Raw genomic sequence first — 26,539 nt, 5'->3', positions numbered from 1 at the left:
CCCTCATTCTCCAAAGATACTTGAGGATGTTATTCACTGCGGTCCAGTGACCCTGGCCTGGGTTAGACTAATACCTACTGACTATGCCCACAGCTACCAGATGTCTGGAGTATAGAGCATCACGTACATCAAACTACCAATGACAGATGCATATGGGACCTGTCTCATCTCCTCAACCTCCTTATTAGTCTTAGGACACATGTCTTTAGACAAAGTGACTCCATACCTGAACAACAGTAGACCCCTCTTGGAGTCCTTCATCGAGTACTTGAGCAACATCTTGTCAATGTTCGATGTTTGAGATAGTGCTAGCACTCTGTTCTTATGATCCCGAAAGATCTATATACCCAGGACAAATTGAGCTTCTCCCAAACTTTCATTTGGAATTGGGTCCCACTATGACCAAGTCTCTCTCAAGCCAAGAGAGGGTGTGGCCACTATGTTCAAGACCCAGAATCAGCCCTTAAGGTAACAATTTATCTACTTGTCCCTACATCGGGGAAGGAGTGAATTTCATTTTGTGTAGCTGTGTTCCCAGCTCCTCAGTGAGACGAACTCTCAAAATGGTAGGCTTGTTGAGTTGGCAATCTGGCCACTCCCACCCATACAAATCAAAGGATGTCCTTCATGAGTAGAAGTTCACAACTCACTCAGGATTCAGGTTATGTGACCTATGGTCATCTTAGTGAAATGTAAGTCTCTATTATTAACGACGCTAAATAAAGAGACTAATCCTTTCGTGGTCTGGTCTTACACAAACACTTTGTATAGAATACCCTCGGTCGCATGTCTCCACATGAATGATCAAGATCAGATCATTTGTAGCACTTTACAACATTTATAGCACCTACAAAGCGGGTCGTATCTGTAGTGTCACCAGGATAAGGTACCCAACCTTATCCATCTACTACAGACCATTTAGGTTATTATTTAAACAAGATCCACTTGTATGTTTGTACATACTTGTTTAAATTATATGAAATAACCTCGGATCTTAGTTTATTGGATTGAGTATATGTTGATAACATAACACTTATTTTATTAACAACAATATGTTTATACAAAGTTTACAAATTACGAGATTACAAGAAGATTGAGGACACCATTCCCAAGGATCATCCCGTTGAACATCAATAATTTTCTGCCTCAAGGTCGATTGCACCGATAACTGTGCCAAATGTGCAATGACTTCCCACTGCTACTGCAATCTTAGCTCGTTCAAGATCCTTGCATAGATTAGTCTGTTTGGTAATCAAGGCTGAATGAATGAGCTGTTTTCCTACTTAGAGCATTTATCACTACATTTGCCTTTCCGGGGTGGTACAAAATCTCACGATCATAATCCTTTACCAACTCTAACCATCTGTGTTGTCTCATATTTAACTTCTTCTATGTGAAGAAATATTTTAAACGTTTGTGGTCTGTGAAAATCTGTACCTTCTCTCCATATAAGTACTGTTTCCAAATCTTTAAGGCTAAAACTAGTGCTACCAACTCCAAATCATGTGTTGAATAGCTCCGTTCATGGTTCTTCAACTAATAAGAGGCACAAGCAACTACCTTACCCTGCTGCATCAGCATACACTCAATTCTTTCTTTGAGGCGTCACTATAAATGATGAAACCACCTGTTCCATCTGGTATTATAAGAACTGGAATAGAAACCAACTTCTGTTTGAGATCCTGAAAACTGTCTTCACAAGCCTTACTCTAAAAAAAAAGAAGTTCCTTTTCTAGTCAATTGAGTCAAAGGAGTGGCTATACAAGAAAAATCCTTCACAAATCGTTGATAATAACCTGCTAACCCCAGAAAACTGCGCATCTCACTGACTGTGGTTTGGCGAGGACAACTCGTAACCACCTCAATCTTTGCGGGGTCAATGGATACTCCTTCCTTTAACACCACATGTCCTAGAAAGGACACCTATCTCAACCAAAACTCAATTTAGAAAACGTAGCATATAACTTACTCGACCTCAGACTCTCCAAAACTTCCATAAATGGTCCCGTGTTCTGCCTCGGTCTTGGAGTGTACCAATATACCATCTATGAAAACTATCACAAAAGTGTCAAGGAATTCCTTGAACACTCTATTCATTAGGTTCATAAATACTACAAAAGCATTTGTCAAACCGAACGACATCACGATGTACTCATAATGTCCATATCTCGAACTAAAAGTTGTCTTGGGTATATCGCTGTCCTTTATCCTTAATTGATGGTAACCTGACTGGGGATCAATCTTAGAGAATACTGTATCTACCTGTAACTGGTCGAACAGGCCATCGATCCTAAGGATTGGATACTTATTTTTTGTAGTCCCTTTATTCAACTCCTTGCAGAGTCACAAGATCCATCTTTCATTTTCCCAAATAGCACTGTTGCACCCCAAGGTGACACACTAGGGCATATGAAACCCTTGTCTAGCAACTCTTTTAACTGAATCTTGAGCTCCGTTAATTCTGCCGAGCCTTTCTATATGAAGCTTTCGAGGTAGAAGTTATGCCTGGCTCTAACTCGATAGAAAAATTTCTCTCTCTATATGGTGGCAAACCCGGAGATCCTTTGGAAATACATCTGGGTAATCTCTTATAACTGACTTTGAAGTTAGAGAGACCTCAACCTCTCTAGTATCAACCACACTGGCCAAGATACTCTAGGTACCTTGGTTAAGCAACCTATTGGCTTTCATAACTGAAATTACTTTGGGTAGGACCACGATCAAAGTGAAGGAACTCTTAACAAAGAGCATCCATGAACGCATTCGAAACTTTCCGATTTCATCGTGACCGAAATACAACACATACATTTTAACATACAGTTATGCAAATTAACATTAATTAAAGGCATGCTTCAAACAATAAAAATACAAGGAAAGAGTTCTCATACTAGTTGAAGATGTTCTTCAAGCTTTGGAACTCAGATGCAGCGGAAGAACCTCCACCCGTACTTTATGGCCCAGCAAATGTGTCGACTGCAGTAGCACGATCAGTCACGGACAAGTGAATGCAGTGGGGACGATGCCACCAGCAAAGCCCTTGGTATTCTCGAAGTGAGAATCCAAAGAATGGTCTTTGGTGTGTTTGGTAGAGGTTGAGGAATGAACTAATTGTGTAGACGATAAGCAAGTGGGAGAGAAAAGGAAGTTATCATATAACTAAATGCTTATCGTTTAGAAGAAACTATACGATCGTGTAGGTTTTACTAAGCGGTCGTTTAATAAAGATGGACGATCGTTTAGAAAACACAGCACACTATGCGATCGTTTAGGAAAGCTAAGCGATCGTTTAGGGACTAGAGTGTGATCATTTAGGTGCGAGGTATGTGATCGTTTATTGTATAGGCTCTCGACTATGCGATCATTTACGTTTCCACACCGATGCCAATTTTTCCGAAGTTTTTCAAAATGAAAAAAATTTTCATTTTATTCTTCGGTTACCATAACCGAATACGGCTGCTCCCACTAATGCATGTCCGAGAGAAATTTTAGGCCAATTATCATATAATTAATGAATATAATCATATTATATTCTTACCCTATAGTTTGATATCACATATCTACTATAGTAATTTCTCCTTTACTTGATATAAATCATATTTATATCTAATTTCCTCCAAAATAACGTATCTCATACATTTAGTCAATTATATCATATATAATCATCCAGTTGAATTGTATCATATATAATCAAACTCCCTCTTGTGAATTTGAACATTTCAGATTAACCCAAACACTGATTCTCGACTTTATCCAAGCTACCGAGGGGACCTAATGAACCTGTGGCTCGAAGTTCCAACGATACGTGAATAGCTGACTAAACTCTTTAACCACGAGATCGACCATCCATTAACTGTCAGGCATTCTACTAAAGACCAACAACTGAACTCTTCTTACCACATATATATTTCTGTGTCCATCGGATATAACCAATCATGAGTACGATGACCCTTCACAGATGCTCGTAAGTACAACTAGACCAATTTACTGTTTTGTCCCTATAGTTACATCTCACTCTTTAAGTACCACTGATTCCTCTAATGAACAATATAACATAGTCCAACTATGTGTGAACACTCTCGGACCAAGAGAAGTTGTGTGGCACTACATCATTCAAGCCTTGGAATCAGCCTTTAAGGGAACTATCTATCTACTTGCCCCTACTTCGGAGAAGAAGTGAATTTCATCTTGTGTAGTTGAGTTCTCAGCTCCCAAATAAGAAGAATCCCCAAAATGGTAGGTTTGAATCGGCGACCTGGCCACTCATCCCATAGAAATCAAAGGACCGCCCTCAATGGCAGGAGTTCCCAACTCACTCAAGATTAAGGTTATGTTACCTATGGTCATCTTAGTGAAGTGAAGTCTCTGTCATGAACGGTGTTATATCACGAGACGTTAACACTTCGTGGCCAGGTCTTATACAAACTCTTTGTATAGAATGCCCCCACTTGCATGTCCTCAACACGAATGATCAGGATCAGACAATCTGTGACAAGTCACAACACTCATGACCATTCCACAAAGCGGTCCGCATTCATAACATTACCAAGATAAAGTTTCCCTCCTATATCCATATACTACATACCATTTTGGTTATCACTAAAGACATGATCCACTTGTATGTCACCACATACATGCTTAAGTTACATATAGATAACCAGGGTTTTTATGTTTATTAGTTTGTGGTAAAGTAAATAAAACATACAACTGAGCAAAAAACAAGATGTGAAGTAAATATCATATATTATACAACACAAGCGTTCATACAAACAGTTTAAAACTATAGGACACGAGACTTTAGGACATCAACCCCAATACCAAGCCCCTTTAAACTTAAAGTTGGCTTCCATAGGAGGGCTAAAAATCACCTCCTTGCGGGAGCAGTCTATACAGGCATGATTCGCAGCCAACCAATCCATGCTCAATATCACATCAAAATCACGCATGTTTAGAACTATTAAGGTCACATCTAAAGTATGACTTTCTATTTCTATCTTACACGCCTTTATCTTTTCTTTAGCTAACATAGTTTCTCTTAATGGAGTCAAAACTGATAGGACAAAATGTAAGGGTTCTAACTCCAATATAACATGTGTTACAAATGCCGATAATATGAACCAGTGAGATAAGCCAGAGTAAAAAAAAACCAACACATGGTATCTCAAGATTGAGAGCGTACCGTAACCACGGTGCCAAACTTCTTAGCCTCCTGTTGAGTGCTTTAATAGACTCTACCCTACTATCGATTTTGATCAGAACCCCTCGGTTCAAGCTCTTATACTGGCCACTATTATCATATAAATTCTTTTTTGGGGAACTTCTCAAACGTATGCTTTTTCTGACCATAATGAAAACAAACTTCAGTATTGACTAAACAATGCCCGTGGTGACGCCTCCCACAAGATTAATAGATCGACTTTTTCTCTTTAACAGCTATAGACTGGGAGCTCTATCTGTGTTCCGACTCTTTTTTTGAGGTTCAGAAGTCTTCTGCTCTGCTTTTCTCCTAATGACCTCCTGTACTCATCCCCCTTTTGGGAATCAACATCGATTCTCACAGCTACTCGCAGTACTGCGACGTAGATCTTGAAGTCCAAAGCATGAACTATACCTCATAGTCCGCTCCTCAAGCCCTTAACAAACCTTTTCATTCTTGCCACATTAGTGGCTACTAACTCAGTTGGAAAATGGGACAACTTGTCAAACTCTTGCTCATACTCCTCCATTGACATAACCACTTGCTTTCAATTCAAGAATTCAACTTGCTTATTATACCAAGTGTTGGCAGATAAATATTTTTCATAAAAATTCTCTTTAAACTGATCCCACGATGCTGGCCCTCTGTCGGTGACATAATCCCATATTTCTGCATTATTTGTCAAAATAAAAACTACAAACTTAAGTTTCTTGTCCTCTAGATACTTCATGTAAGAAACGATTGTTTCGATAGAGACAACCATGTTGGGGTTGATGCCCTAAAGTCTCATGTCCTGTAGTTTGTAAACAGTACATACGAACACCTGTGATTGTTAATATATGATATTTACTTCACCTCTTTTTGTTTTGCTTTACCACAAACCAATAAACATAAAATCTCTGGTTATCTGTATGTGACTCAAGTATGTATGTGGTGACATACAAGTGGATCATGCCTTGAGTGATAACCAAAATGGTCTGTAGTATATGGATATAGGAAGGAAACCTTATCCTGGTAATGCTACGGACGCGACCCACTTTGTGGAATGGTCACAAGTGTTGTGACTTGCCACAGGTGATCTGATTCTGATCATTTGTGTTGAGGACATGCGAGCGGGGACGTCCTATACAAAGAGTTTGTATAAGACCTGACCACGAAGTGCTAATGTCTCATTATATAACACTATTCATGACAAAGATTTCAATTCACTAGGATGACCATAGGTAACATGACCTTAATCCTGAGTGAGTTGGGAACTCCTACCATTGAGGGCGGTCCTTTGATTTGTATAGGTGCGAGTGGCCAAGTCACCAATTCAAACCTACCATTTTGGGGATACGTTTAATTTGGGAGCTGGGAACTCAACTACATAAGATGGAATTCACTCCTCCCCCGAGGCAGGGGTAAGTAGATAGATGGCTCCCTTAAGGGCTGATTCCGGGGCTTGAACGATGTGGTGCCACACACCTTCTCTTGGCCAAAGAGGTATTCACACATAGTTGGACTATGTTGTATTGTTCATTAGAGGAATCAGTGGTACTTAAGAAGTGAGATGTAACTACAGGGAAAAAACGGTAAATTGGCCCAGTTGTACTTACGAGCATCTGTGAAGGGTCATCGTACTCATGATTGGTTATATCCAATAGACACAGAAATATATCTGTGGTAAGAAGAGTTCAGCTGTTGGTCTTTAGTAGAATCACTGACAGTTAATGGATGGTGAATCTCGTGACTAAAGATTTAGTCAGCCATTCATATACCGTTGGAGATTCGAGCCACAGGTCCATTAGGTCACCTGGGTAGATTGGATAAAGTTGAGAACCAGTGTTTGGGTTAATTTGAAATGTTCAAATTGACAAGAGGAAGTTCAATTATATATGATATAATTGGATTGGTTAATTATATATGATATAATTGGCTAAATGTATGAGATACATTATTTTGGAGGAAATTAGATATAAATATGATTTATATCAAGTAGAGGAAAAAATACTATAGTAGATATATGATATCGAACTATAGGATATAAATATAATATGATTATATTTATTAATTAAATTAATTGATTAATTATTTAATAATTAACCAATTAAAAGTTTGAACGTGGGAACGTGGGGCCACGAATGTTAAGGTAACTGGCGGGTTGAAGTATGAAAATGGTTTTCATTTTGAGTTTTAATTCATTCGTGCATTCGATATCCCGCGCCCTAAAAGAAACCGTGAAAGAGCGATCGCCGAGAGCCTATACGACTGTCTCTTATACACATCTAGATGTGTATAAGAGACAGGTGTACATCTCATATGATAGATTCTCATTCGTCTAAACGATCGTCTAGTTCACGCGTTCCCTAAACGATTGTATACCACTTTCCTAAACGATCGTGTTGTTCTACTATACGATAAGCATCTCCGCTATACGATAGCAGAGTTTTTCTTGTGCGCGCTTGTCATCTACACGAAATTCTCTCCTCTGTTCTCTACCAAACTCACCAGAACCCACTCTTTGGGTTTTTTACTCAAAGGATACCCAGGTTTCTCTTGTGGTGGTGTTATCCCCGAAGTCTTGTTTGTGTACGTTCGGATCGTGCAATAACAGACGAGAGACTTGTCGGGTGCTGGTAGATCGGTGGAGTTTTCCGCTGCTATGGGTTCACACAAACAAAGATTGTCTTCCTCTGGTATGAACCCCTTTCTCTATGTTTTATCGTATTCTGAGCATGTTGTTGATGAGTTTAATATGCATAATTGTCAGTATAGAATGTATATCGTTTATATTCCGGTCACTGTGAAATCGGAGCGATCTAAACCCACTCATGGAACTCTCGATTTGAGATCCTTCAAACCACATATTTACATTCGTAGGGTTCTTCAGCGAGCCATCGAATGTACGAGGGTCAAATTTCTTGAAATTCCTCAAGTGTTTAACTTCAAAGAACAATTCCTGCACGTTCTGGTTCTGAAGCTAGGTCGGTTGCACCTACCTGGTGGTATCGGTTCCTGCTGATTCATTTTAGCTGCTTGCTCTACCACTATACTGGGATCAGTTCTTGTATCCTCCCCATCAAAGATGATGTAATAGATTCCCTAATTCGTGCTATCATTGCGTTCTCATCTACTTGGGCATCGGGTGGGTTTGGAACTACTGGAACATTCCGACTTCCACCGGCTCCATCCACTTGCACAACCTACGCGGAAGGCTCTAGACTTGTGGATCCTACACTTGGGGGTCCTAACCCTTCTCTAACCTTCCTTTTTACCTTGAGTTTAGGTTTCATGACCTACCATGTACCCAAATATCAGGTCTTACTAGATCCCTTATCATAAAACATGTTCACTAAGGCATTAAATCAAACTAAATCTCATGCATAACATACTGAAAACTTTTGCTCGTAAGACATACCTGGCGATGACGAAAAATCCATTACTAGGCCACAAGGACTAACTAGACTTACATAGTAAGTCAATCTACAAAACCCAAAACATGGTCTCTGATACCAACTGTAACGACCCAGCTCCCTAGGACTTAAACTATGTCGTTGTTGTAGACACGCATGCATGCATACATTTTAAAACAACACTTTTTCTTGATTTGATAAAGACCAAAATTGTAACTTTATTAAAAGTAATTAAATGAAATTCATTTAACAATATACCCAATAATAATAATAATGAAATAATGTAAATATCAATATAAAAGATCATCCAAGACATCAATGTGCAAAAAGAAAAAAAAAAAACTGAAAATCCTCTAGTTTTAACAATTGTCCAATTTAAACTCATGAAGACATGGTAAAAGATAGGTTTGCATTAATTGGTCCCAGTGGCTCGATCACGGATTCCGCTTGTCATTCGCCAGTATGTTCTTCCCTTTATCTATAAAAGAAACATAAGAAAGAATGAGTATAAAATACTCATTAACCCCACTACATGGGTCAGGCTATGCATTTATGTCCAATAAATACAACCTTATAGTGAGACATGTAAAAACCTCTAGTGAATTGCTATTTAACGAAACCTTATCCTGGATTGCTATTTAACGAATAGTTTAACTTGACTTACCATAGATGAGATGTACCCACTAACCTCTGATGAAATCTCGAAGGAGATCACTAACCTCTGGTGAAGTCCCAAAGGAGATCATTGACCTCTAATGAAATCCTTGAAGAGATCACTAACCTCTGGTGAATCTCGAAGGAAACATAAACCTCTAGTGAATCCCAAAGGAAACACTAACTTCTGGTGAACCCCAACGGAGACACTTACCTTTGGTGAATCCCGAATGAGACACTAACCTCTGGTGAATTCCGAATGAGACATTAACCTTTGTTGAATCCTGTAGGAAACACAAACCTCTAATAGGTATATATCTACGGGTAAGGGGTAACTATCACTAACATAAATATCATGCATTACAAAATAGAGTCCCATACATAAATCATAACATGCTCATTCATCCTCATACATGTAAAATAAGATCAAGATTATGCTCATACATTCTTGTAAAATATCTTATAAAATAAGATCATGCTCATTCTTATCACATACATCAAATATGACAATCATATGTTCATATTTTCTCTCTAATTAGACATCATGATTCATACGGTCTTAGAACCATCAAAATTATCCTTAATCTTATCGCCCGACACAAAGACAGTTCCTGTAGTAAAATAAATAAATTTAAATTAACTAAAAATTTGGGATGTCACAGCATCGACTGTTGGCAATCTTACGTATGCAATGTTATGTACTAAACCTAACATTTGTTGTGCAGTATGGATTGTTAGTAGATATCAATCAAATCTAGGATTAAATTTCTAGACAGTGATCAAAACAATCCTTAAGTATCTACGGAGAACGAGGGACTATATTCTTGTGTATAGAGCTAAGGATTTGATCCTTACAGGATACATAGACTCTAGCTTTCAGACTGATTAAGATTCTAGGAAATCCACATCAAGGTCAGTGTTTACTCTGAATGAAGGAGCTATAGTCCAATGAAGCACTAAGCAAAGATACATCACGGACTCTACTATGGAAGCTAAATACGTAGTTGCTTGTGAAGCTGCTAATTGGCTAAAAAAGTTCCTTACTGCTTTGGAAGTTGTTCGAAATATGTCTTTACCCATCACACTTTATTGTGATAAAAGTGGTGTTGTGGCAAATTCTAAGGAACCTAGAAATCATAAAAGAGGAAAGCACATTGAACAAAAATATCACTTGATTCGGGAGATTGTGCAACAAGGTGATGTGATTGTCAAGAAGGTTACTTTAGAGCACAACGTTGTTGATCCGTTTACGAAAGCTCTCATGGCTAAAGTGTTCAAGGTGTTGGGATTGGTGTCCTAATTCTCTCGGAGTCTCGTTGTTTTGTAAAGATACACATTGTTTAATGAATAAAATAAGTGTTATTTAATTCTGGCATTTACTCATATCCAATAAACAAAGCTCATTGGTTATCTTATGTGAACTTAAGCATGTATATGTGATATACAAGTAGATCATACCTGAAGTGATAACCTAAATAGGTCTGTAGTATAAGGATTAAGGTGGGATACCTGATCCTTGTGATACTATAGATACGACTCGCTTTGTAGAGATTTGCAAGTGTTATAAACTACTATAGATAGTTGATCCTGACCATTCATCTGAGGATGTGCAAGCGAGGGTGTCCTATACAAAGAGTTTGTATAAGACCTGGACCACGAGATGACTAGACTCTGTATATAACATCGTTGATACTAGAGACTTGGATCTCACCTAAACAACCATAGGTGACATGACCTCAATCCTGGGTGTTTTGGGAACTCCTATCTTTGAGGGCGGTCCTTTTATTAGTATGGGTGAGAGTGGCCAGATTGCCAACTCAACATGCCTATCTTTTTGGGGACTTGTCTGGATCTGGGAGCTTGGAACTCAATCCCCAAAATGGAATAAGTAAAGAGATTACTCCCTTAAGAACTAACTCCGCTCCCTTAAGAACTAACTCCGAGGCTTAAACGTAGTGGCTATAGCTTCTCTTTAGAAGAAAAGACTCAGTCATAGTAGGACTATGACTTATGTTCATTAGAGGGATCAGTGGTACTTAAGGAGACAGATGTAACTACAGGGGCATAACAGCTATTGGCCCAGCTGTACTTACAGTGATCTGTGAAGGGTTGTCACACTACTGATTGGTTAAGATGGACACATAATATATCTGTTGTAAGGAGAGTTCAGCAGTCGGTCTTTAGAGTGGTGTACCTGGCAGTTAATAGATGGTGGATTTCATGACTAAAGAGTTTAGTCAATTATTCACATACCGTGAGAGCTTCGAGGTACAGGTCCATAAGATCTCCTTGGTAGCTCAATGGATTTAGTTGAGGATCAGTTCTTGGTGTTGATTTGAAATATTCCAATTGACAAGAGGAATTTTGATTATATATGATATAATCAGTATGATGTATGAGATACATCTAAGTGGAGGATTGATGTAAATGAAGATTTACATTAAGTACCATTGAATAGAAAAAGAACTATGGTTTATATGTTTCATGAGATGAAATATTAAAACTATAAGGTTATAAATATATTATGATAAGTTAGTTATCATTTATATTTATAATAATATAATTATTGGTAATTAATTCTTTTTCTTTAATAACCAATTTAGTGGGTGGTTATTGGTGATTCATGGTAACTTGTGAGATAAAAAGAAAATGGTTTTTCCTAATTTTAGTTAAGTTTTACAAACGGTTGAAAAAGTTTTCATAAAAAGTTTTTGAGCTTCTCTCGCAAAAGGAATCTCTACGAAATCGTCAAGTAAATATAGATTTAATAAACGACGTCTTGGGCGAGCTAAATGATCGTGCAGTGGCCGAGGGCTAAAACGATCGTACAGTATTTACCAAACGATCACATAGCTTTATGCTTAGACGATCACTTGCCCAAAAATAAACGATCGTATAGTGTCTGTAGGCGACAGAACCGAGCTAAACGATCACAAACTTTAGCTAAACGATTGGGCAATCGATCTATACAATAGGTCTCTCCATCTACCACTTGCCCAGTCATGTACACGATCGATGTTCCTCCTTCGTCTGCCTCATCCATGTTCGAACAGAGCTCACCCTCTAGATTCTAACACCAAGAATATCAAGGTAGCCTTGTTGATGGTGTCATACTCAACTCAACACTGTCAAGGTGCTTTGGAGGATGTTCGTGTTGTTGCTAAGGAGTTCATGGCTGAGGCAATCATTGAGGGCGAGCGCAAAGTGTTCGTGCTGTGTTGTGGTCGTGTAGATCGAGCATTCGAGGTTGCTGTTGTTTGAGCGATTGTGCACAAAGGAGCGTGGAGACGCATCTTCAAATGTTCGTAGATTTTGCTCTTTGTTCATTTGAGTTATTCATGCTGTAATTTCTGTAAGAATTGTATAACTGCTTGTTTTTGTTCGATTGTAAATGTAATGTTCATTCATGATTGTGATTTGGAATAATCTTTTTTACGCTGCTCATGGAAATCTCAAATTCGATTTCCTTCAGTTAGTATCAGAACCAGGTAAATGCTAAATGATTGTTTAGCTTTGGGAGCGCTAGTAAGCGATAGAGCAAAGAGTTTGTTTTATCGCGTAGAGAATCTCAGGGTGCTTAGTACACGATGGTTGGAGAAGCGATGTTTTTCTCGAGCGGTTCAAGACCCGGTTCTCCTGTTTGAACCGGAGAGTCCTTGTCTTTGTAATAGTTAGCTTTCTTTTTGTGTGTTTAAGGCAATTTTACCTGGTTCATCAACATTGGTTGTTTATACATGTGATGTATGGTACGTATATGCCAAAGTGTTTGTCATATAGTTAAAACCTACCTTGGTTCTAAGGGATATGCGACATATTGTCTAGGACAAGTAGGACGTGTTAGTGTATGCCCTAGTTTATTATTATTTTCCACTTTATTTGTATTATACACTTCTCTCCCTTAGCTTTAGGATAAGTGGGAGATTGTTGGGATTGGTGTCCTAAATCTCTTGTATTCTCGTAGTTTTTAAACCTTTGTAAACAAGTTGTTATTAATAAAATAATTGTTATTTTATGTGCATACACTCGATCAAATAAACTAAGATCCTAGGTTATTTTATATAACTTGAACATGTATGTGGAGACATACATGTGGATCATGTTTAAGTAATAAACTAAATGATCTGCGCTAGATGGATAAGGTTGGGTACCTTATCCTAGTGACACTACGGATACAACCCGCTTTGTAGTTGTTACTGATAGAGTAAAGAAGCAAAATGCGGAAGCTAACAGAATCATTAAAATGGCCGGTTACACTTACGGAAGATTGTTAAGTAAGTTAATTATCTCTTGGCCAAATCAATGATGGCTAGTTGTTATAGGAACAAGAGTTGTTCTGGTATTAATGACTAGTTGAGAACTTCTCAATTTAGAGTAAATTAATGGCGGCTTTTGTCCTAAACCTTTGAAGCGTCATTGCGAAATTAGATGTCACACGGGGTTCATGTTAGTTTTGCTAAAACCTTATTGGATGTTGTTTTGTTTTACAACGGGTATTTGCTTAAAACCTAACGTAGGTCAATGTGTTTTTCTTTTCAGCAACTCGTTAGTATTTCCGTTTAAAGCTTTTAAAAATGACCGATTTATTACAGTGGAAAGAATCGTGTGAAATGAGTTTCGTGGCAAACAACCTCCAACCCACTACTCTCCAAAAGAGGAGACAAGACAGTAAATATTGGTCTTGGAGACATGTCTGGTAGAGAATGATGATTCTGCCTGGATCCTTGATTCAGGTGCTACCAATCATGTCAGTTCCTCTTACCAAAGATTTAGTTTCTGGAAAACGTTGCCACAGGGAGAGATGACTCTTCGAGTCGGTAATGGTGAGGTTGTTTCAGCTGTTCCTGTAGGCAGGCTAAAGTTATTCGTTGACAAGAAACGTTATCTATTACTGGATAATGTTTTTGTAGTTCCTCATATTAAGAGGAACTTAATTTTGGTTTCTTGTCTCATTCAACAAGGCTATACCATCTCCTTTTGAGAGAATAAAATGTTTATTTTCAAGAATAGAATTGAGATTGGTTATGGTTCAATGGAAAATAACTTATATGTACTAAGGTCGTTAGTCATAAAAGCCTTGTGTAACACTGAAATGTTCAGTACGGCAACAACAGCTAAAAGACCAAAGGTTTCTCCAAAGGAAAATACCCATCTTTGGCATCTAAGGTTAGGTCACATCAACCTCAATAGGATTGAGAAGTTGGTGACAAGTGGACTTCTAAAGAGTTCAGAAGAAAACTCCTTATCAGTATGTGAATCATGTCTCGAAGGCAAGACGACCAAACGATCTTTTACTGGAAAAGGTTACAGAGCCAAGGAAGCCTTGGAGCTTGTACATTCAGACCTCAGTGGTCTGATGAATGTTAAAGCTCGAGGTGGGTATGAATATTTCATATCTTTCATAGATGATTATTCAAGGTTTGGGTATCTCTTCCTAATGCAACGTAAGTCTGAAACCCTTGACAAGTTCAAAGGAGTATAAGGCTAAAGTTTGTTAGTAAGAAGATAAAAACACTACGATCTGATCGTGGTGGAGAGTATATGGACCTCCAATTCCAGAACTATATGATAGAACATGGGATTGCATCTTAACTCTCGGCCCCAGGTACACCTCAGCAGAATGGTGTATCAGAGAGGAGAAACAGGATCTTGAACAACATTCCAGACTACATGTTCGGTCTATGATGAGTTATGCTCATCTTCCATACTCGTTTTGGGGTTATGCAGTGCAGACTACATGTTATATCCTGAACAACATTCCCTCGAAAAGTGTTTCTGAAACACCTATTGAGTTATAGAGAGGCCGTAAAGGTAGTTTACGCCACTTCAGGATTTGGGACTGTCCGACACATGTGCTAGCGACTATCCTAAAGAAGTTGGAACCGCGTTCGAAGGTTTGCCTCTTTGTGGGCTACCCCAAGGAAACGAGAGGAGGATACTTCTATGATCCAAGTGAGAATAAAGTGTTTGTTTCCACTAATGCTATCTTCTTGAAAGAAGATCGCATGAGGGATCATAAACCATAAAGTAAGCTCGTTTTATGTGAGATCTCAAGTGAGACTAATACTGTTGAGGTTTCAACAAGAGTTGTTGAAACAGGCTGACTGATCAACAAGAGTTGTCGAGGTCGGAACGTCTAGTCAACCAGCTCAATAATTGAGACTGCCTTGATGTAATGGGAGAGTTATGAACCCATCGGATCGCTACATGGGATTGACTGAAGCCCAAAACGTCATTACAAATGATAGGGTCAAGGATCTGTTGTCTTTTAAGAAAGCAATGGAGAATGTTGACAATGATGAATGAGTTAAGGTCATGAACCAGGAAATGGAGTCTATGTACTTCAATAACATCTGGGAGTTTGTTGATCCACCTAATGAGGTCAAACCTATTGGGTGTAAGTGGATCTATAAGCAAAAGAGAGGTGTAGATGGAAAGCTGCAAACCTTTAAGGCTAGACTCGTGACAAAGGGTAATACCCAGGTTGAGGGAGTTAACTGTGAGGTAACTTTCTCACCTGTTGTCATGCTTAAGTCTATCAGAATTCTCCTGTCCATAGCCACATTTTATGATTATGAAATATGGCAAATAGACGTCAAGACTTCCTTTCTGAATGGTAATCTTAAGGAGACCATCTATATGACTCAACCAGAGGGGTTCGCAGTTCCAGATCAAGAGCAAAGAGTTTGCAAGCTTAATAGGTCCATTATGGGCTGAAACATGTATCTTGATTTTGGAACATCAGATTTGACACTGCTGTCAAGTCGTTTGGCTTTGACCAAAACGTTGATGAGCCTTGTGTTTACAAGAAAATCATCAATAGCTCAGTAGCTTTCCTGGTACTGTATGTGGATGATATCCTACTCATTGGGAATTATGTAGGATATCTGACAAACATTAAGAGCTGGCTAGCTGCCCAGTTCCAAATGAAAGATTTAAGTGAGGCATAGTATGTTCTCGGGATCTAGATCATTCAGGATCACAAGAACAAACGGTTAGCCCTGTCTCAGGCATCGTACATTGATCAAATGTTGATCAGGTACAGGATGCAGGATTCTAAGAGGGGTTTGTTACCTTCCAAGCATGGAATCATTCTGTCTAAGAATCAATGTCCTAAGACACCTCAAGAAGTTGAGGAGATGAGACAGATTCCCTATGCTTCTGCAATAGGAAGCTTAATGTATGCAATGTTGTGTACTCGACCCAAAATTTTCTATCCAGTAGGGATTGTTAGTCGGTATTAGTCCAATCCAGGATTTGATCACTGGACGATGGTCAAGACGATCCTCAAGTATCTTTGGAGAACGAGGGACTATATGCTTGTGTATGGAGATAAGGATCTAATCCTTATAGAATACACGGACTCTGACTTTCAGACCGATTGAGATTCTCGCAAATCGACATCGGGGTCAATGTTTACTTTGATTGGAGGGGTTGTAGTTTGGCGAAGCATCAAGCAAGGATGCATCACAGACTCCACTATGGAAGTCAAATACGTAGCGGCTTATGAAGCAGCTAAAGAGGTTGTTTGGCTGAGAAAGTTCCTTACAAATTTGGAAGTTGTTCCAAATATGGATTTGCCTATCACTCTTTATTGTGATAACAGCGGGGCTGTGGCAAATTCGAAGGATTGGAGTCATCGTCGAGGTAAGCATATAGAACGAAAATATCACCTGATCAGGGAGATTGTGCGTCGTGGTGATGTGATAGTCCACCAGATCGCATCGAAGCACAACGTTGGTGATCCCTTCAGAAACGCCCTCACGGATAAAGTGTTCGAGGGTCACCTGGAGAGTCTGGGTCTGTAGGACATGCGACATCTTGTCTAGGGCAAGTGGGAGATGATACTAGAGTATGCTCTAGTTTATTGTATATTGTACATTTTTATATTGTATTGTACATTAGTCTCCCAAGTCATTAGGACAAGTGGGAGAATCTCGGGATTGGTGTCCTAATTCTGCCGGAGTCTCGTTCTTTTGTAAAGATACACATTGTTTAATGAATAAAATAAGTGTTATTTAATTCTAGCATTTACTCATATCCAATAAACAAAGCTCCTTGGTTATCTTATGGGAATTTAAGCATGTATATGTTATATATAATTGAATCACGCCTTAAGTGATACCCTAAATTGGTCTGTAGTAGAAGGATTAAGGTGGGATACCTGATCTTGGTGACACTACGGGTACGGCCCGCTTTATAGAGGTTTGCAAGTGTTGTAAACTATTACAGATGGTAGATCCTGACCATTCATGTGGAGATGTGGAGCGGGGGTGTCCTATACAAAGAGTTTGTATAAGACCTGGACCACGAGATGACTATACTCTGTATATAACGCCGTTGATACCAAAGACTTCCATCTCACCTAAACGACCATAGGTGACATGACCTCAATCCTGAGTGTTTTGTGAACTCCTGCCTTTGAGGGCGATCTTTTGATTAGTATGGGTGAGAGTGGCCAGATTACCAACTCAACATGCCTACCTTTTTGCGGACTTTTTTGATCTGGAAGCTGGGAACTCAATCCACAATATGGAATTCACTTCTTTCCCGAAGTAGGGATAAGTAGAGAGATTACTCCCTTAAGGGATGATTCCAGGGTTTGAACATAGTGGCCATAGCTTCTCTTTGGAAGAGAGGACTCAGTCATAGTAGGACTATGAATTATGTTCATTAGAGGGATCAGTGGTACTTAAAGAGACAGATATAACTATAAGGGCATAACGGTTATTTTCCCAGCTGTACTTAAGAGCGATTTGTGAAGGGTTGTCACACTGCTGATTGGTTAAGTGGACACATAATATATCTATAGTGAGGAGAGTTCAGCTGTCGGTCATAGTGGAATGCCTGGCAGTTAACGGATGGTGGATCTCATGACTAAAGAGTTTAGTCAGTTATTCACGTACCGTTAGAGCTTCAGGTCTACAGGTCCATGAGGTCCCCTTGGTATCTTGGATTCTGTTGAGGATCAGTTCTTGGTGTTGATTTGAAATATTCAAATTGGCAAGAGGTATTTTGATTATATATGATATAATCGGTATGATGTATGAGATACATCTAGTGGAGGATTGATGTAAATGAGATTTACATTAAGTACCATGGAATAGAAAAAGAACTATGGTTTATATGTTTCATGAGATGAAATATTAAAACTATAGGTTATAAATATAGTATGATAAGAGTTATTCATTTATATTATATAATAATATTAATTATTAGATAATTAATATTTTTTCTTTTAAATAACCAAAGTAGTGGGTGGTTATTGGATATGGTAACCGTGAGTTTTAAAGGAAATTTGTTTCCTATTTTGAAAAGAAGTTTTTTACAAAAGATTGAAAAGAATTTTGGTTTTCTCTCCGGCAAAAAAGAAACTCACGGAAGTCGTCAAGTAAATAGATTATACTAATGACGGCTGGACGAAACTAAACAGATTGTGCAGTGTTTACTAAACGATCGCATAGTTTGTTAGACGATCATTGGCCCAAGGTAAACGATCGTGTAGAGTCTGTACGCGACAGAGCCGAGCTAAACGATAGAGTAAACGATCGCATAGTTTTTGCTAGACAATCGCATAGCTTTATCTAAACGATTGGGCATCGACCTATGCGATAGATCTCAGCCTTCTCCCACTTACCCAGTCGTGTACGCGATCGTTGTTTCCTCCGTTCGTCTGCCTCACACCAAGTCCGAACAGAGCCTACCCTTTGGATTCTCACACCGAGAATACAAGGTCTCCTTGTTGGTGGTGTCAGACTCAACTTGATACCGTCGAGGTTTTCTGGAGGCCATTCGTGGTGCTTGGAGGCCGTTCGTGTTGCGGAGGAGTTCGTGACCGAGGAGATCATTGAAGACGAGCGCGAAGTATTCATGCTATGTTGTTGTAGTGTTGCGGTCGTATAGATCGGGCGTTCAAGGCTGCTGTTGTACTAGCGTTCGTTCGCAACGGAGAGTGGAGACGCTTTTGCCGATGTTCGTATAGAGTTTAATCTCTGTTCTTTTGTTGTTCATGCTGTAATTTCTCTGTATGATTTGCATAACCACTTGTTTTATTCGACTGTAAATATATGTTCATTCATGATTATAATTTGGAATATTCTTGTTCTGCTGCTCATGGAAATCATCGCTTTTGATTTCCTTTATAAACTATGTCCCTCTCGGCCATGAGAGGGCGGGGCCCCTTTATTCAAGACCAAAAATCAGTACTTAAGGGAATAACCTATCTCCTAGCCCTAAAATGGGTAAGAGCGAATTCCATATTGCAGAACTATGTCCCCAACTATCTATCCGATCTTATATCCAAAATGGGAGGCTTGTTGAGCAGTTTTGTTGAACTACTCTTACCTAAGCAAATCAAAGGATAATCCTGAATAAACAGGAGTTCATAGTTAGCTCAGGATTAAGATCGAGTTATCCTAGGTCATCGAATTGAAATAGTCAGTTTTAATAGTAAACGGTCGTTATAAAGAAAATGTGACTATTTTGTGGTCTGGTCTTATGCAAAACTCTTTTGCATAGAATGCCCCTACTCACATGTCTCCAGATGAACGATTTCGGGATCACATCGTTTGTATCAGTATACAAAGTAGGTCGCATCCATAGTGTCCCCAGAATGAGGTACCCAATCTCATCCATATACTTACAGACCTTTTTGCCTATATACTATAACTTGAACCTCTTTTATGTCTCTACATAAAGTTACTATATTCATTCTATAGTCATGAATTCGTTTATTGGATTTTTATTACATAAGGCAAATTCAATAACATTTTATTGAATAAATGCTTCAATAATACTTTTATTAATAAATAGAATATGTTTTCATGATTACGAACTGCGTGTTTTAGGATATTTCCAATCGTTACAAGGTGTTGTAAATTGCTACAAATGATCTTATCCAAATAATTCACGTGGAGATATGTGAGTAGGGGTATCCTATACAAAGAGTTTGTATAAGATCGGACCATGAAATGAATAGTCGTTCTTTATAACACCGTTGCTAGAGAGACTTACATTTTATTAGGATGACCATAGGTGACTTGACCTGAATCCTGAGTGAGTTATAAACTTCTGTCTATGAGGGCAGTCCTTTGATCTGAATGGGTGAGAGTGACCAATTTCGCCGACTCAATATGCCTACCATTTTGGGGATTCTTCTGATTGGGGAGCTGAGAATGCAACTACACAAGAAGGAATTCACTCATTCCCTATTGTTAGGGTAAGTGGAGAAATTGCTCCCTTGAAGGCGATTATGGGGCTTGAACAATGTAACATCACACCCTCTCTATATAGCTGGACTATAACTAATTGTTTATTAGAGGGATTAGTGGTACATAAGAAGTTAGAGGTAACTATAGGGGTAAAACGGTAATTTTGGCCCAACAGTACTTACGAGCAATTTGTTAATGGTTAACACACTGTTGATTGGTTATATCTAATGGACACATAAATATATCTATAGTGCAAAGAGTGCAGCTACCAATCTTTAGTGGAATGATCGACATTAATGGAAGTTGATTAATTTAATTAAAGATTTTAATTAATTAATCAAGTATCATTGAAGCTTCAATCTATAGGTCCATAAGATACCCTCATTAGCTCAATAAGGATTAATGAGAATCGAATTAATTTTGGATTAATTTGATTTATTCAAATTAATTAAAGAAAATTAATTAATTATATGAGATATAATTAATATAATGGATATGATACATTATAGGTTTAATTTGAATTGTTCAAATTAAAGGAAATTAATTATATAAGATATAACTAATATAATATATATGATACATTATAGATTTTAATGAGAGAAATAAATATTTGAATATAATTGAAATATTAATTATATGAATATGATTCATATAATATAGAATTAATATAATGTATGTGCTACATTATAATATAAAGTTTTATTGGGAAAAATAAGTATTTGAACATGATTCAAATATTAATTATATGAATATGATTCATATAAGAACTATAGGAAAATTAATATGAATGTGATTCATATTAATTCTATAGGTTATGTGAGAGATTAATAAATTATAAGTTATATTATATGTGATATAAGATAAACTATAGGTTATATATTATATGTGATATAACATATAGTTTTATTAATTTATAACAAGTTTAATTATTATATATTTTATTTAGAATTAAAAATATTATTTATTTAATTTGAATTTTTTAAAAAATTAGGAAGGAAGTTATTTTGATAACTTCCCCTCATTAATATCTCAACAAAAAAACTCCCAATACGTGAAATTAGTTCCATGTTTTTTTACAGAGGGAGTTCATCTTCTTCCTCCCCTCTCTTGATTCACATCAAGATCTCTCCATTGGTGAAGCTCTCTGTAAAAATTTTACAGTAAATTTCTCTTACAAAAACATCTACTCTCTTCTCCTAAAATAAACCAAAGTGAGCCCACAACTCCGTTTTGATTCTCAACATTGAGAATAACGAGGAAACCCTCATGGTGGTGCCCATATCTATTGCTATATTTTCTTGGAGATATCAAGGACGGATCATTTCCATTTGCGAGATCCATAGAGGATTCATGAAATTTTTGAATTCTACAAGAGTAAGTAGAATTTCTTCATCTTTCTCCTCTAGCATACTGATTAGAAATTGTTTATCCTGTAAAATACATATTTTCTTTGTATTTTCTGTTAGCTTCAAATTAAAATTAAAATCATACGACGTTCACGCGCTTCCGCTTGGGATTCAATCCCTTCAATTGGTATAAGAGACAAATCGTACGATTTTAATTTACAATTTGTTTAAAAAAATCAGAGTTTTAGGTGGGATTTTCGTTATGCATTGTCAATGTATTGGAATGATTCTGTAATTTTAATTGTAGTTTACAATTGGACATTTTCGAGTCTTGGCACCTTAGAATCGTTGCTTTAATTTTGATTAATGATGTAAAGGGCCTATTGTTTTTGGGCATTTATTATTGCTATCAAGCCAGCTAAAGAAAATGTCCATCTTTGGTATCTAAGGTTAGGTCACATTAATCTCAATAAGATTGAAAGATTGGTGAAAAGTGGACTTCTAAATGGTTTAGAAGAAAACTCTTTACCTGTATGTGAGTCATGCCTTGAAGGCAAAATGACAAAACTACTGGAAAAGGATATAGAGCTAAAGAAACCTTGGAGCTTATACGTTCAGACCTTTGTGATCCGATGATGTAAAAGCAAGAGAAGGATATGAATATTTCATCTCTTTCATAGATGATTATTCTAGATATGGGTATCTATACCTAATGCAACAAAAGTCTGAAGCACTTGAAAAATTCAAGGATTATAAGACTGAAGTTGAAAACTTGTTAGGTAAAAATATAAAAACACTATGATTTGATCGCGGTTGAGAGTATATAGACTTAAGATTCCAAAACTATATGATAGAATATGGAGTTACGTCCAAACTCTTAACTCCAGGTACACCTTAACAAAATGGTGTATCAGAAAGGAAAAACAGAACCCTGTTGAACATGGCTCGGTTTATAATGAGTTATGCTCAACTTCCTGACTTGTTTTGGGGATATGCAGTAAAGTCTGTTATTTATATTTTGAACGACGTTCCCTCAAAGAGGGTTTCTGAAATACCTTTTGATTACTGAGAGGTCGTAAAGGTAGATTACGCACTTCAGAATTTGGAAATGTCCAACCCATGTGTTAATGGAAAACCCCAAAAAGTTGGAACCTCATTCAAATGTATGCCTATTTATAGGCTACCCCAATAAGGTGGGTACTTTTTTTATCCAAGTGAGAATAAAGCGTTTGTGCCAACAAATGCTACCTTCTTGGAAGAAGGCCACATGAGGGATCATAAGCCATGAAGCAGCCCTTAATGGAGCAATATATCTACTTACCCCAACATTAGGGAATGAGTGAATTCCGTCTTATGTATAGTTGTGTTCCCAGCTCCCTAATCAGATGAATCCCCAAAATGATAGACATATTGAGTTGGAAATCTTGCCACTCTCACCCCTACAAATCAAACGACCGTCTTCATAGGCAGAAGTTCACAACTCACTCAGGATTCAAGTCATGTCACCTATGGTCTTCCTGGTGAAATGTAAGTCTCTATTATTAATGGCGTTATACAATGAGACTAGTCCTTTCGTAGATCTTATAAAAACTCTTTGTTTAGGATACCCTCGCTCACATGTCTCCACATGAATGATCAAGAACAGATCATTTGTAGCACTTTACAACATTTGTAACATCTACAAAGCAGGTCATATCCGTAGTGTTACTAGGATAAGGTACATAGCTTTATCCATCTACTATAGATCGTTTAGGTTATCATTTAAACATGATCCACTTGTATGTCTCTACATACATGTTTAAATTGCATAAAATAGCATATGATCTTAGTTTATTGGATTGAATGTATGCTCATAAAATAACAATTATTTTATTAATAACAATTTGTTTATACAATGTTTACAAATTACGAGAATACCAGAGAGATTTAGGACACCAATCTCAACAATCTCCCACTTGTCCTAAAGCTTAGGGGGCCTAATGTACAATACAAATAAAGTATAAAATACAATAAACTAGGGCATGCACTCTACTCAGTAACAAAAACCCCAAAGATAGCGACAACTCGTGCAATTTGAAGCGGCTGACAAACTCTAGTAACAATGAATAGAGGTGTACATGGGTTGAGTTGGCTCGGGTTAAGGGTATTTTTTGGACCAACCCGAAAATTTGGGTTGGTTCGGTTGGCAATCCAAAAGACCTGAATAAATTCTCTAACCGAACCGAATCAAACCGAACCCAAGCCTTAAAATTCGAGTTAGGTTGGGATGGGTTATCAAATTATAACTTGTTTTTTTCTTTTTAATTGAAAATATGTAAACTTATCTATAACACATGATGAATAACTAAAATCTCAAACATTCAAATATTAAATGTCAAATATCTATGAGATTTATTACAAACTTTAAACAAAGACAAATATCATAACAATTTTAAAAGAAAAGTATTAGAAAATCACAAATCAATCAATACAAAGTAATCAAACTTTAAACAAAGATAAATGTGTTTTTTTAATTAATAATATAAAATTTGGGTTGGGTTAGGTTAGTTTAGGTCAATCCAATTTTTTTTAGCCAACCCGCGACCCAACCCAACCCAACAATAATAGAAAAAGTTTAACTAATCCAACCCAAGAACAAAACTAACTTAAACCAACCCTTACTTTTTGAGTTGGGTTGTTCGGGTTGTTCGGTCATTTGAACACCCCTAGCGACGAAGGGAGACACGGTTGACTAAATCGGTGATGGAAACCAAGGTTGGGCATCGACTGAGTTGAGTGGCGCCACTGGATTGGTGCGAACGATGGACTCGACGTCGTGCGACCGCTGGATGAACAGTGGCGACGTAGGCAAACTTCAACGACGTGGTTGCTCGAAGGCTCGATGGATAAAATTCGATGAAAGGAGAAGGAGATCAACTAGCGGCTACAAAAATCATGGGGGGAGGGGGTCTACTATACGATTAAAGGAAGAGAAAAAAAACTTAAATCCCAAATCTTTTTGTAAAGCTTAACGCTTCGGAAGGACTCAAACACACACACCTATATATATTTTCTCCAAAACCCTAATTCCACATATGCGTGTGTGTATATACATATATATATATATATACACATAATATATAACTATTCTTTTTTCTTTTCCGACTCACAGTCCCTTAAAAAATTCCAAATATTTTATCTAATCTTTTCAAAATCTTCTCCTATTTAATCAACCTACACCCATACATCCAAATCCCGACAATCTTTTATTCCCTAATAAATTCAAATTAAATTATTCTACAATAATTCAATTTTTTAAATCCCAAATTAAGTAGTCTCAACCAAATAACTCAATTATCCTCAAAATCCAAAATACCCAAATTAAACAAAAATTACCTGAAAATGGGGCGTGATATATGCATTAGGCAAGTAGCTTATCATAAGTATTCGTCATTACAATTAGCTTATGGCCATGAGCCAGATAATTCTCATCTGCTAATATTTGGATGTGCAGTATATGTTCCAATTGCTATAACATAACGTATTAAGATGGATCCTCAAAGGAGGTTAGGAATATATGTTGGATATGATTCCCATCAATTATTAAATATTTTGAATCATTGATGGGTAATGTATTTACTGCACGATTTGCTGATTGTCATTGTAATGAGACAAATTTCTAACATTAGGGAGAGGAGTTAAGAAGTTGGAAAAAAAATTACATGGAATACATCGTTATTATCTCATTTAGATCCCTGTACAGATCAATGTGAACTTGAAGTTTAGGAAATATACTACTACAAAATTGACCTTTGTTGATGGGCAAAAAATGTAAAAAAATGTCTATGTTGATGGCCAAAAAAACACAAGTAAGCCAACATCAAGAAAGCCTGATCATCAGAAAATCGGTTTTGTTGATGGCCAAAAAAGTCACCAAAAGCCTTTTTTGACGTTTTTCATCATCAAGAAATGGTACTTCGACGTTTTTTGACCATCACCAATATGGACAAGCCATCAAGAAAAATCCTATTGTTGATACTTTTCAAACATCAAAAAGTAAAGTAATATTGACATTTTTTCCCATTAACTACTTTTTAAAAACGTCAAAGCAACCCATTTATTGACATTTTTTATATATCAAGAAAACTATTTTGTTGTTTGTCAATATATGTTTTTATTTATTGTTTTTATACGTCAATTACACACTTTTGTTGATCTTTTTAACCCATCAATAACTATACCAATTTAAAAGAATAAAAAAAATCCAGGTTATCGAGAGCCCTCATATGTAACCTAATTCAATGCATGTGAGTAATAACCTATAATTCAATCCATAAACATTTATAGGAGGTTACAACAAAACATATAATTCAATGCAGGTGAATAATAACCTGTTAATTAAGAAAGAAGCCACATTAGTTCACATATCATGTTAAAAAATAATAATAAAAAAATCAAACAATATAGTAAAACTACAAAAATTTATAACATCATGGTAAAACTCCTAGATCATAAGAATTACTACAATAAATTATTCTAATAAATAACTAGGAGGAATAAAGAAGGAATGATTCAAAAGGGAAGAAAAAAATCAAACTAACAAAAACAAAACAAAAGATGTAAGAATAAGGCAGGAACCCTTAAAGTATTGTTTTGGATTGTATAACTTCTGTTGGTTTTAATCACTTGCCCATATTTCATGGCTAGGTTGTTTTGTCTTTAAAAATTTTTCCCAAGCTTTCATCATTACACTTCTAAGAGTAG

The sequence above is a fragment of the Benincasa hispida genome, chromosome 12 (genome assembly GCF_009727055.1).
Source record: "Benincasa hispida cultivar B227 chromosome 12, ASM972705v1, whole genome shotgun sequence".
NCBI classification, from domain to species: domain Eukaryota; kingdom Viridiplantae; phylum Streptophyta; class Magnoliopsida; order Cucurbitales; family Cucurbitaceae; genus Benincasa; species Benincasa hispida.
The sequence above is the reverse complement of the archived record's forward strand: the minus strand, read 5'-3'. Positions refer to the sequence as shown.